At 43.7% G+C, this 13,814-nt stretch overlaps 1 protein-coding gene across 5 annotated transcripts in view; it reads left to right on the forward strand.

Moving 5' to 3' along the window:
* PLEKHG1 (pleckstrin homology and RhoGEF domain containing G1) overlaps positions 1–13,814 on the forward strand; it is a 216,714-nt gene that overhangs the window by 65,828 nt on the left and 137,072 nt on the right. The window lies entirely within an intron of this gene.

The following is a 13,814-nucleotide window of genomic DNA, read 5'->3' on the forward strand; positions in this document are numbered from 1 at the left end:
TGCCCTCCTTCATCAGGCCACAGCACGACAAATGGTGCCTACCTCAGTTTCCCCTCAAGTGGTTCCCAGAAATAGTCTAAACAGTCTTTGAGCATAATTGGGGGGTAACTTATTACAGAAAAAAACCCTGTGCATATAAACCATAACAAACCAAGTTCCCAGCTATCCAGCAGTACAGCCCAGGTGTGTCTCCCCATATGCGGCTCTGAGGAATGACTCAGGCATCTCTCACCATGCCTCACCCCAGACTTCACCCCGTTCTGGCTCTCCAGCTTCAGCTTTCTGGCTCAGAGAGATAAATAAGCATCTCCCTCTACTGCTTTCAGCCTTCAGCCCCCTGCAACCTTCTTTGGCTGGGGCTCTCTGGCTCAGAAAGGTCAGCAGCCATCTGTCTCTGGTGGTTTCCTGACAATTCCTCTCTCATTACAGGGCTGCTCTGTGCTGTCTATAGTGTTCCTCTAGGCAAGTCTGTACTGCTCCTTCTGGCTCTCTCCTGTGCTCAGGAGTTCTCACCTGCCCTTCTCTTCCTCTGTACTCTAGGGAAGCTCTAACTCACCAGGTCTCTCTCCCCTATGAGGCCCAGATGCCCTCTTTTAAGCTTCAGCTGGAGGGGGTCAGATGACTGACAGTACACTGGCCTCTTCCTTCCTAAAGGCCAGTGGCACCACTTGGCAGTGCTGGAACCAAATTTATACTAAGTTTAAACACAGGTTTCTAATACAGAAAGAAAAACAAGCAGAGGTGGATCCTGTAGAAGCAGCAGTGCAGAGAAGTGACAGGAGGACATGGGAGAGGTGCAAACTATGTATCTCCCTATAGGGGGGAAGTGACAGAAAAGAGAGACAAGGTCTACTCTAATAAACACTCTAAAACTACTTCTGTGAAAGATAATTTTATTTTTTGTTACTATAATGCATTTTAATTCACCACTTCAGAATGGGCCAATATTCTAGTAAATGGGGCTTGTTTGTAAGGTGGGGTAGGAGGCCCCAAACCATTTCCCCAATAATGCCAGCCTTGACTGTAACTTATAGGGTTCAATTCCCTACTCTGCTACAGATTTCTTTTCTGACCTGGGGGAATTCACTTAGCTTCTCTGCCTCACTCCTCGTTTGTAAAATGAGGATGATAATACTTCCCTACTTCACAAGGGGGTTGAGAATAAATACATCAAAGATTGTGAAGTGGTCAGATACTAAGGCGATGGGGGGGCACATAAGTACCTAAGAAAGATAGGCAGGCATGAGAATATTGCTCTGTGTGTTGAATTGCCCCATATCTGATTAGTTGGTTTAGTGTTCATACAGTGGGATGTAATATAGCACTAATCAATATTGGCCGGCTGAAGACCGGTTAAACCAGGGATCGGCAACCTTTGGCACACGGCTTGCCAGGGTAAGCACCCTGGCGGGCCGGGCCATTTTTTTTACCTGCCGCGTCCGCAGGTTCGGCTGATCGCGGCTCCCACTGGCCGCAGTTCGCCGTCCCAGGCCAATGGGGGCTGCGGGAAGCGGCATGGGCCAAGGGATGTGCTGGACGCTGCTTCCCGCAGCCCCCATTGGCCTGGAGCGGTGAATCGCTGCCATGGGAGCTGCGATTGGCCGAATCTGTGGACGCAGCAGGTAAACAAACCGGCCCAGCCCGCCAGGATGCTTACCCTGGCAGGCCGTGTGCCAAAGGTTGCCGATCCCTGGGTTAAACAGTCATTCACTGTAAACTAATATGTAATAACACACAAGAAAATTTAACACTCTCACCTAAGAATGTGGCACCATTTACTGGTGGAGGTGTGGTCTACATTAATCATTACAACTCTTCCTCTCCCCCTTTGGTTAAATAAGAACATAAACAGTAGCTTCTAGAAATCCAGGTAATCTGCCATCCACACTGTGTTTGTCTGCCCACTGGAGTCATATATTCAGACATCATTCATAGTTGGATATAGGTATCAGTGAGTGTAGGGTTCATGTCCTTTAGGTCAGGCCTATATGTTTGGACAGACTGTCTGTTGAAGACTAGGGTTACCATATTTCAGCAAGCAAAAAAGAGGACGGGAGGAGCCCCGCCCCTGCCCCTCCCACTTCCCGCCCCCCCAGAACCCCCAACCCTCCCCCCGTTCCTTGTCCCCTGACTGCCCCCTCCTGGGACCCCTGCCCCTAACTGCCCCCCAGGACTCCACTCCCTATCTAAGCCTCCCTGCCTCTTGTCCCCTGACTGCCCCAACCCTTATCCACACCCCCACCCCCAGACAGACCCCTGGGACTCCCACGCCCCATCCAACCACTCCCCACCCCCTGACAGCCCCCCCCCCCCCCCGAACTCCCAACCCATCTAAACCCCTCTGCTCCCTGTTCCCCTGACTGCTCCGATCCCTCTCCGCACTCCTGCCCCTGACAGCCCCCCCAGAACTCCCAACCCATCTAAACCTCTCTGCTCCCTGTCCCCTGACTGCTCCGATCCCTCTCCCCACTCCTGCCCCCTGACAGCCCCCCCCAGAACTCCCAACCCATCTAAACCTCTCTGCTCCCTGTCCCCTGACTGCTCCGATCCCTCTCCCCACTCCTGCCCCCTGACAGCCCCCCCCCCAGAACTCCCAGCTCCCCACCCCCCCTGCTCCTTGTCCCCTGACTGCCCCTTCCTGGGACCCCTGCTCCTAACTGCCCTCCAGAACCCCACCCCTAAGCCTCCCTGTTCCTTGTCCCCTAACTGCCCCCTCCTAAGACCCCCCCCCAACTGCCCCCCAGGACCCTACCCCCTACCTGTACCCTGACTGCCCAAAACTTTCTCCACCCCCCCCCCCAAAAGCCCCCCCCCGTTTCTTGACTGCCCCCTCCAGAACCTTCCTGCCCCCGGTCCCCCTTACCCTGCTGCTCAGAACGAGAAACAGGGTGTTGGGGCTCTGTGGGAGCCGAGCCGGACACGTGGGCTGCGCTCCCCAGCACAACAAAAAACCCGGTCCCTGGCCCTGCACAACAAAACCCGGTCCCTGGCCCTGCACAGTGCTGCCGGACCGGGTTGCAGGAGAGGCCAACTCAGAATGCAGGGCGGCTCCCGGCTCCTCTACAGCTGCTCAGGAGTCCAGCCCGGGATTTTTCTGCAGCCCCTCCCAGCCGCTCACTCTGCCGGGGGAGGGGGAAATCCCGGACATTGTGAGTGCTTTACAAATTCCCCCCGGACGCTATTTTTAGCGCGAAAAGGAGGACATGTCCGGGTAAATCCGGACGAATGGTAACCCTATTGAAGACAGCAGTGTGTTGTTTTCCTGAACAGCCCAGCAATTCCTCCTTCACATCTGGTCTTCTATGACAAGCCACGGAAAACTGTTGGGGAACCTCCAAATCTTCTTCTGCATCCTCTGTGATAGTTGTTGAGCATCCTCCGTGTTTCCCTCCCCTTTCTTTCAATGAATCGTGCATCAGTTCTTAATAGACTACAGAGGGATGAGCTCATGCTTTTTGCATCAGCAAGGATAAGTTGTTTAGTTTTTTAATCACTGTGTTAAGTCCCACTCTGAAAAGGAGTAGGTTTGGGATTTTTTTTTCCAGGCTGCTTTGTCCAGTTATGTAGCCACACCTTCTCACCTTCCTGGATGGGCACAAAATTTTCCTTTTTCATGGCATCTTGCTCCTGGCATGCTCACTTCTGGCTCATCTGTTCTTCCACCTTCTGCAATGCTGTCCTCAGGTCACAGCTATAAGACTCCACCATGTCACCCACCTGCGTAGATTCAGGGGGCCTTGCCAGTTCTTCCTGCCTGAACATCAAGTCACAAGGACGCATACGTTTGTAGAGTCCAAAACTAATCTTATGAGGCAAGTAATGGATAGTTGAGTTCTGGCTGCTGTTATATGCAAAGACAACAAAAGACGACTTCATATCCCAGTCTCATTGGTCTTCACTAAATAAGTCTCTAAGCAGAGAACCTTTGATGCAGGTTACTCTCCTAAGTAATAGGGAACTAAAAGGGCAGGCAACACTAGTCCACACCTTGGGTATTTGGAGTTGTTGACAAACCTCTTATAATAACTGATTCAAATTCCTTCCCCCATCACTGCAGGTGCAGGTTGGAGCGCTGAACTGCAACACTACATATTTTATCAATGCATCCATAACTGTCTGTCTTTTTATCCTTCAGTGGTTATGCCACCACATACTTTGAAAAGGTACCCTACCAGCAAATACCAATTTCCAGTTGGTGTTTCTGGTAGTGAGCCTTTCAAACCAATCTGTATCAACTCCCAGGCTTACTAGGTTGGGGCATTTTCCCTAAAGGAGTTCTGCCTCTTGTTGTTGATCCTTTCCTTTTCTGATCGGTAAGATAGGAAATACCCTGTGCTTACCATCTGCAGCTATGTCCAGCCAAACAGACCTGTTGGATACTCAGCTCAGGGTCTTTCCATCTCTCAGGTGGCTTGCTGCTTCATTAATATGAAAACACTCCAGCACTGTTCTCTGTAACCGTGGTGGCATAATAATAATAATAATTCTGTTACCTTCATCCACCGGCAAGTTGGTATCTCGATCAATAGACAATTGTTCCTGAACTGTGTTGAACCTTCCCAGTTTGGGTCTCCTTTGGAAGATCCTGTGGCATACTGAACATAATTCAGGGTCCTTAAACTGTTCTTGTCAGGAGACCTCACGAGACCAGGCTGAGTCTATTCTCACTGCCCTCACCCGACTGAGAGCGTGCTCAACCACATTTTGCTTTCCAGGGGTCTGGAAAACTGTGACTATTCAAACAATTCATAAGCAGCCACTGCAGGGCACAGTGGTCAGTGTACACTGTGAATTCCATATCTAATAAATTGGGGTGATGGGCCCTCAGGATCTCTACAATAGCCATGCATTCCAGTTGTATAGCTAAATACTTGATTTTTCTCTCATTTACATTGTGACCTCCTAAAAGCCACTTGTCAGCACTGGCCAAGCTCATCAGTTTGTTCAAGTGCAAATTTGACAGCGAGCTTTGAGGCATCACAGGTTACCGTGAATGGATAGGAGAATCTGCACATTTAAGAAGAGCATGGTTTAGAAGTCTTTCCTTTAGTGATTCAAATGCTTTTTGGTGTTCCTTCATCCAGACAAAGTTGCTCCTAATTAGCTGGTATAATGGAATTGCCTGCTCTGTGAAATGTTTTACAAATCTTCGGTAGAAACTACAGAGCCTGGCAAACTGCTGTACCTCCTCCAGAATTATAGGAACCTTCCAGTCCTTTATAGCTTTCAGTTTCTGGAGATGGGGCTCCAACCCATTCTCGCTGACTATATGTCATAGGAAGATGATACAACTCCTTGAAAACTGACATTTGTTTCCTCCAAGTTTAAATGCTCTTTTTAAAAAACTTTAGAATCTTTCCCACTCCTACCACTCCTACATCCAGCAGGGATATCTGAATATTATCCAGAGGCAAGTGTGTTCTGTTAACCGTAGGAGTTCTTGTGATGCTGTCCGATGAAATCCACTACCAATACAACATCACTAGAAATATTGATCACCACAACAAAAGTTCATTTAGTGTGCAGAGACTCCAAATTAGGAAGGAGCTAGATTTCTCTTGTTTTCGGTGGTGGCTGATAAGTAATAATCACCAATTTAACTCCTAAATACAAATTTCTTTCCCGTAGATGTTCACATGAATCAGACATATTTTAGCTCCTGAGTCCAATGTGCATTAGCAACTTCTACTTCCTTAGTGTTGCTTCACTTTGCTTGGGCAATTCAGTCTCCAATGGCCTTTGTGACATGGCTGGCAAATGTCATATAACCTGGGACCCACTCGGGAAACCGTATCGCTCTCCTGACCCATTTCAAGAAGTGCTGCTTCTGGTATAAAGGAGGCTCCCTGAAGCTGAGAATTAACTGCTGATACCTTTAAGGAAACCCCAGATTCTATTTCCAGATTTTGAACTTTGCATATAATCTGGTCCATAGGTTTATCCATTGTTATCTTCCTTCACCAGTAGGTTAAAAAGTTCCCCTGCTAAACCATTTAGAAACTGATTTTTCACATAGGAGTCTCTCATGACCACTGGGCATATGCCTCTCTCTGCATAGCCAGTTCCAGATTCAGCACAGTAGATTTTGTTTCACTTGAGCCATCTCTTGGATAGGGTTCTTGATAGCTACATGGAAAGCCCTATCTCCTTAATGTACACATATAACTATCTCCTCCTGGCTTTCCATTCCTTCATAATATTTCAAAAGGGCCAATTCCCCCCTCATATCAGGCGTACAAATGCTTGCAGAATGGTCTCTAAAACACACAATCAGTACTGGGAAACTGCTGGTAAAATGCTAAGGCATCACCATCCAAAACACTGCAGCAGACGGTCACTGCAGTTTTTGTTAATTGTCATGGCACTCCATCATATATTAGAAACAACCCTGAGAAGTCCGGAAAAACTGAATAATTATGAACAATGTAGGTTTTATCTGGATTGGACTAGCAGATCCTAAGGTGTTTGCATCTGATTACGGAGTTGCTAGTTACTTTTGTATTGGCAACACTGGAAGATGTAATTAGTTAAACCTATGAAATACTGTACAACATACCCGTGTATTTTGATAGGATTAACACCTATGCAGTTCTCTAAAATACTGTAATTTTTGCTAACCGATCTGTTTTAAGTCTATATTTTAATATCGCCTATACAAGATATAGATTAAACTGAATGAAAAATTAAAACAATTAGACAAACTTTTAAAACATTCATTTTAATAATTTTCATTTTCTTCCATGTATGTTTAAAAAATTTTAATTCCCATACTAAAACTTTATTAGCATAAGTAAACATTGCTACAATGAATAAAAAAACCCCTACACTTAAATTTTCACAAATATTCCACTATCCTTACAGTGCGTACATACATCTTATCATAACATTGAATTATGAAAAAATGTATATATGTCGATAACCGCTTTAAGGTTGACTCGCGACACCTTATATAATCTTTTATCATATACATCCCTAATTATATTTACTTAGAATGTATATGGTCAAAGATGTACAACTTATTTCTACCTCTAATCAGATACACCAATAAGACATTGGAGGTAAGAGTAAGGCTTATACATCAGAATTAAGGTTGTTTGTGTGTGTGTGTTTTTTCATGTTAAAATATTGTTGTTACTTGAATGTATGAACTATAAGGGAAATAGAATGTTCTTGTGAATTTTCTTTACTGATTACTTCCAGGTTTTTTAATGTTGCATTTTTCCCAAGTAATATTCTCAGAACAGTCCCTATTTTATATAGGATTTATATCTTAATTGTTTGTTAACCAAGCCTTTTGTGTGAGGGTAAGGGGTAGGGGTTTGACCATTGTATTAGTAAGATGCTAACTGAATTTTTAGAACTTTGCTTATCTAAGAATGTCATTTTAGTATGACTCCCACTAGTTAAACTGCACAATGTACAGAAGCAGACAAGTGAGAAATGAGTTTCCTGTAATTAGTTTACTGGAGCTTGGTCCTTGACTTGAGGACCTCTGATGTTTGCTCCTCTATTGCCTGCTATGTCAAGCCCTTTAGAATCAACAAATAAGCCTATAAAAGCCACTGTTTCTTTAAACCAGAGAAAAGCTAGAGGTACTGTAGCTTTGAGTATGCTTATCATGTATATGTGAAATATTACTCAGGAAGTTTGTGTATGTAACAATGAGTAGTAGATAGACTGCATATTAAAAAAGAATCTACCATGATCCATTTATATCAATTTTTCTACAGTAAAGCTTTTTTATTTCAGTTACAACAGATGCATCTTGAACAATGAGCTGTGTCAGTACAAGGAAGTGGACAGGAAAGATTTCTGTGTTTTAGCTTGCAAAAGGGAATAAGTATTCGTTCTGTGTTATGGAAGCAAATTTTATATTTGCTGAAATGTCACTCAGTAAACTTGTGGTACACATTTCATTTTTAGTATAGACCATGGCAGCAGAATTCACCCACTATGTAAGTTTCTCTCAAGTATGAAGAGCAGCAGGTCTGGTTCATGAACAGCATTTTATTGTAGTTATTGGAGCTGGGGAATTATTTGCAACATTTTTTTTCAGTTATTGTAGTCCTTTTTCAGTTTGTGAATTATACTCTAGCAGGTGTAGATTAAGAAATTGTTGCACACAGTTTTTGGATGATTGACGTATGCAGTCATACGGTATTTTATCCAGTGTGGTGTTGGTGAGTTGCTGGGCAAATAACTGACTGGGGGGGGGGGGCAAACCAAAAATCAATTTGGATCAAACTGAATCTGAAAATTCCAAAAAAAGTTGACAAATTTCATTTGAGATCAAATGAAACATTTTAGTCAATCTGAAATGAACTGGTTTGTTTAGTTTATGGGCACATTTTCACAAATAAGCAATGGAAATAAAGGCTAGATTCAAGTGGCCGGAGAGGGAGGTGCCAATGCTGTCCTTAGAACTTCTAGCCCAATGCGTAGGGTGCTCACATGAGACTGGGGGTTTCAAGTCCCCCTGATGTGGAGAAGGAATGTGAATTTAGGTCTCCCATTCCTCGGGAAAGTGACTTAACTGCTCGGCTATGGGATATTCTGGTGTGGATCTCCATTGGTCTCTCCTGTTAAAGCTGTTCCACTGTGTACAAAATACTGAAATAATCACTGGGACAGAGAGAGAAAGTGAGAGACACTCTATAGTGGTAATTAGGGCACCTGCTGCTGCTGCCACCACCACCACCTCCCCTACTGGCTGTTTTATGAGTAGTGCCTAAGTCCTGTTCCAAACCCCTGTCTGCCTACCTGTGGGGTTCTTACACCTTCCTATGAAGCTGGTCACTCTCACAGACAGATGGACCGTGGGTCTCATCCTGTATAGCAACTGGTTGATCACGATCGACTGGTCAACCCTAGAGGATCTCCCAGTCTATTACAATCTCCGGAGGTGTAGTGTGGCTACCACTAAGGCAGACTCCATGCCTACCCTGGCCCCACGCCGCTCCTGGAAGTGGCCAGCGCAGCCCTGCGGCCCAGGGGGCATGCTGCTCCTGCCTGCAAGCACTGCCCCCCGCAGCTCCCATTGGTTGGGAGAGCTGCAGGACCGGTGCTTGTAGAGAGGGGCAGCACACAGAGCCACGTGCCCCCTGCCTCCCCCCAGGAACATGTTGGCCTCTTCTGGGAGCAGTGTGGGGCCGGGGTAGGCAGGGAGCCTGCTGCGCGAGCCGCCAGAGATAACTGCTGCCTGGTGGGAGGGCGCACCCCAACCCCCATCCCTGAGCCCCCTGCCAGAGCCAGCACCCCAATCCCACTCCTGCACCCCAGCCCTGAGCCCCCTCCCGGAGCCAGCACCCCATACCCCCTTGTGCACCCCAACCCCCTGTCCCATCCTTGATCCCCCTCCCACAGCCAGCACTCTGCACCCCAACTCTGCCCCAGCCCGGAGCCCCCTCCTGACCCAAACTCCCTTCTAGAGCTTGTACCCCTCACCCCCTCCTGCACTCCTACCCCAGACTCAGCCCAGAACCCCCTCCAACACTGTAAACCCCTCAGCCTCAGCCAAGAGCCCGCACCCCAACCCCCCTGCCCCAGCCTGGCGAAAGTGAGTGAGGATGGGTGGAGAGCAAGCAACAGAGAGAGGGGGATGGAGTGAGTGGGGTGGGGCTTTGAGGAAGGGGTGGGGACTTGGGGAAGGGGCAGGGTAGATCCTCCGTTGCCCTTATATTCAAAAAGTGATCTTGGGCATAAAAAGGTTGGAGATCACTGCTGTATAGCAATTCCTGTGTTCTAGTAAGTTGCATCTTGTCCCATGTCCTCCATCTTTATGTTGTCTGTCTAGACTTTTTAAAAAAAAAATTATTTTGTCTATTTAGGCCCTAAGCTTGCTGGGTAAAGGCCATGTCATCTTACTTGCCAATAACAATAATAAAAAATAATAATTAACAATAATTATATTTAATAATGTGTGGAATGATGATTTCCAAAAGGAGTATCCCTTCTCCTTCCTCCTTTGTCCACCAGAGCAGAGAAGGAGGAGAGAAGTCATGGGTAATCCTCAGGGAAGGAAGGGGAAGGCCCACCATCCTAGTCACCTCATGCTGTAAGAAACTTTATAAGAGTGGGTGTTATTATATTGGGGCATACTGGTGCGATTCTGCTTTGACTCTTGCAGCTGCATGGGGCTGCTGGCCAGCTGGACTTATGAACTTGCACAGAGGAAGTAAGGCAGAAGATTGAGGGGTAGGAGGTGGTAGCTATTCTGCTCCCTGGACAAAGGAGAGTGAAGAGAGACAGCAGGTTAATTGGTCTGGCTATCATGAAATGCTGCACAAACCTACAGCTCATTACAAAAGCTGATGCATCTGAAATACTATGACATGATGGTACTAAATCACAGTTTAAGTAAGCTATTTTAATATCTGAGGAGAATATTAGCTGCTAGAATATTTTGTTTTTCAAGAACACAATAGTTTCCATAGAGTTCTATCTAGCTGATGTCCAATCAGAGATCAGTATCCCAGTCATTTGTGAACTAATACTCCTTTAATCAGACCTGGAAAACTCACATGGCTTGAACTGTTTAAAATTGAGGCTTGGAAAACTGAAGACTTTTTTTTTTTTTTCTTTTAGCATTGAACCAAAAGGTTTTTTATTGTTGCTTGCTTCCCCCTCGAATAAGTTAAAGTATTCCTAGCTCTCAAGCAATTAGAGAGAACTAGGTGTGCTTAACCAAGTGTAGTACTTTCATTAAGAAACAGTTCCTTTTGTATGCATAAATGATGCACATAATGAATAATAAATAGTAGACAATTATTAAATAATTAAGACAAATTATAAAATGGGGAAGCCCAGACCAGCTTGTGTAAAACAATCAAATGTGAAGCAGCTAATCACAGTATACATTAGGTATTTTTCACTATGATTTTTTTTAAGCACTTGTGAATGATGGAAATTTCAAATCAGTCCTAACTTTTTCCAAACTAATGCTCTTTCCCCCAGCTAACTTGAGAATTCCAATGAAAGTCAAGCATTTTAGATTTCAGAGTAGCAGCTGTGTTAGTCTGTATCCACAAATAAAAAAAAAAAAGAGTAATTGTGGCACCTTAGAGACTAACAAAGAATTCTGGTTAGAGCAAAGAACCAGAAGCCAAGACTGACACACTGACTTATTGTGTCTGTCATTGGGCAAATCATGTGACCCCCCTTCTCCTTGTATTGCACCCTTTTCAACCTAGACTTCAAATGGTTAAAGCTGAACATCACTGGAAAAATGGTGAACTGTGACTTTCATTTGCTGCCATTCAGTAACATTCTTCCCTTCTGCTGCTAAACTGCCCTGCAAGCCAGGTTTATCTCGCTAGCCTGAAAAAAAAATGGGGAAAAAAGGAAGCATTTATGATATGAAGCACACAGCATTCATTGTAATCCTATTTATTCTTCAAAGAAAAAAGGCCAAACTCTCCTCTAAAACTTACATAGAGTCCAAAATGAGAAGCTTGTAATTCTGTATGTAAGATGCAAGGGTACCATAATTGAGTCCCCAGTCACTTGCTCTCAAATCAGAATGCAAGTGTTAATATGAACTGGTATAAATTACTATGCAAGGTGCTGGACAATAGCGAATTAGGCTTAAGTGATGTGGTCTGTGTGGTAAAAGAAAGCAGGAACCAATCCTGAATCCTGGTCTTCTCCTTTTGTGCTGTACTGGCTGGTAGGCGCTGCCTGCTTATGTGTTGGGACCTCTTCCAACCTGAGAGCTTGAAACCCCAGGATTGTTTTTACTCCTCCTCTGATAGCCAAAAAGAAAAACCTGCATCATTAGGTAAATCCTTTTCTTCTCTAGTTTCTGGTTAGGGTAGGTGAAGCTGTACCTGATTTTTACACGTTCTCAGATGACACCTGAAATGATTGATGATAGCAGTATTCCTTGTCATTAATTGTAAAAGCAATCTATCCTTCTAAAACTATTCCTTGGTTTTGTGCTCTAGTATTATGTCAAGTGTAAATGTTAAATATAGAGAGAGCACTTGTTGGTACAAAACACTCAGGATTGCATGCACCAACATACTTTATGTATGACTTCAGCATGGGCATACCTACTGGTAAAAGGTGCTTATAACAATATTTGCTTCAAAGTATCTTTTAAAATTAGTATCATTTATTTTTCTGTGTTTTACCCTCCTTAGCAGCTTGAAAATAAGTTCAGGTCTGTGTGCTCCTGCTTCTAGATAAGCCAAGGCTCTTATCAATTCCCAGTATTTGATTCAAAGTTACTTGGGTACTACAACGAGTGCCACACAAGATCCTAGATAGAGTGGTTTCAAAAACACAGATATTCTAAACCTGCAGTTTAAAACTCTCAAATTTGGAGGTTAAATTACTTGACAGGGTCCCTTTAAACCACTATAAATGACAATAAATAGCAAGCTTGTTCTTTGCTATTGGTCAGGAATGATTTTCAAGTATGTTAGCTGCATCTTTCGAAATTTCTGCTCCAAACCAATTATTTTGTTGGAGGCAATTACTATCGCATGACTGAGTCCCTTAAAATCAGTTCTCTTGAAGTCTTGTCAGCTCAAAAAATAAGTGTAGGTACTACATCTTCCCCCTGCCAATTCCTGTGATTTTTGTAATCATGTTTCCCTTTTTATGTTTGTATTTCTCATGTTGCTTGGTGGAAAAACTCACATAAACAACAGAAAGAATGGACTATTTACAAAGTGCTGTCAACTGTATTATATAAACACACTAAAAAGTAGGAGAAATATTTTTTCTGATCTTTCAGTTATGTTAATCTAAGGTCTTACTTTGTACCAAAAATGTGTAACATAGCTAAATATAGAACTGATTTTTTAAAAAGTCAACAGTGGTTCCCTTTCATGTAGTTCAACTTTTGATCTGCAAAAGTTGCTCTGATTGATTTATTTGAAAACTTTCTCAGAATTTTAGCTTCCATCCTTAGTCAAATAGTATACTGTTTTTTCCTGCTTTATTGATTTTTATTTTTTCTTCTGAGAAATAGCCATGTTTCTTACAAAGCAACTTGAAGGGCATGGAAGGATTAAAGAAAAGTATTGATTGAATGCTATCTTTTTAAAGCGTGTTATCTCTTTCAAGATAAATTAGAGTCTGAAAGTCACTATTTTAAAAATGTCTTTAGTCTTTTGGTGAACGTATCCTTTTAAACTAGCAGATTCTTGATGTTTTCAAAGTACTGAAAAATAGCTACAGATGCCCATAAGTTGTACTTTTATCCCTTTCACAAAAGGGAAGGGGATGAGGTAGCATGAATTGCTCTCTGTTAGGTAACACCTTCCCCTGAAATATTTTACAGCAAGACCAAAATTAGGTTGCAGATTCAATTGTTTGGGGTTTTTTCCTTTCGAGTATTATTTTCAGGTAATAGTTCTATTTAACTCCCTTCAATCTCCTATCTGTACAACTAGCCATTACCTCAAACTCTACCGATTACATTAGAATTAGACTGTGATAAGTCCTAAACTTAGAGGAAATCTTAGTTATTAGTCTTCACTTTTTTAATTGGCTCCCTGTAGTTTAATCTTAAAAAGGGGGAATTACTGCTTGCTGACGGACCAGGAAGACAGGCATCTTTGATGTTTCATGAGTAATAAAATATTTATAGAAACATTTGTATTTTGTACAAAGATGTGTCAGACTACTAAAATATACTTTTGGAGGAGTCAGCAAACCGGAATCCTGGGTAGAATGGTTACAGCATTATCAAAGTACTTTGGAACCACAGGGGAAGAAGGTAGCAATTTGGTTGTATCAGTCTATGTTTAGATACATTAACATTATTGGCAAAAAGCTGCACACTGGATTTAGCTTTGTCTAGGCTC

Source organism: Chrysemys picta, chromosome 3, assembly GCF_011386835.1.
Source record: "Chrysemys picta bellii isolate R12L10 chromosome 3, ASM1138683v2, whole genome shotgun sequence".
In the NCBI taxonomy this organism is placed as follows: domain Eukaryota; kingdom Metazoa; phylum Chordata; order Testudines; family Emydidae; genus Chrysemys; species Chrysemys picta.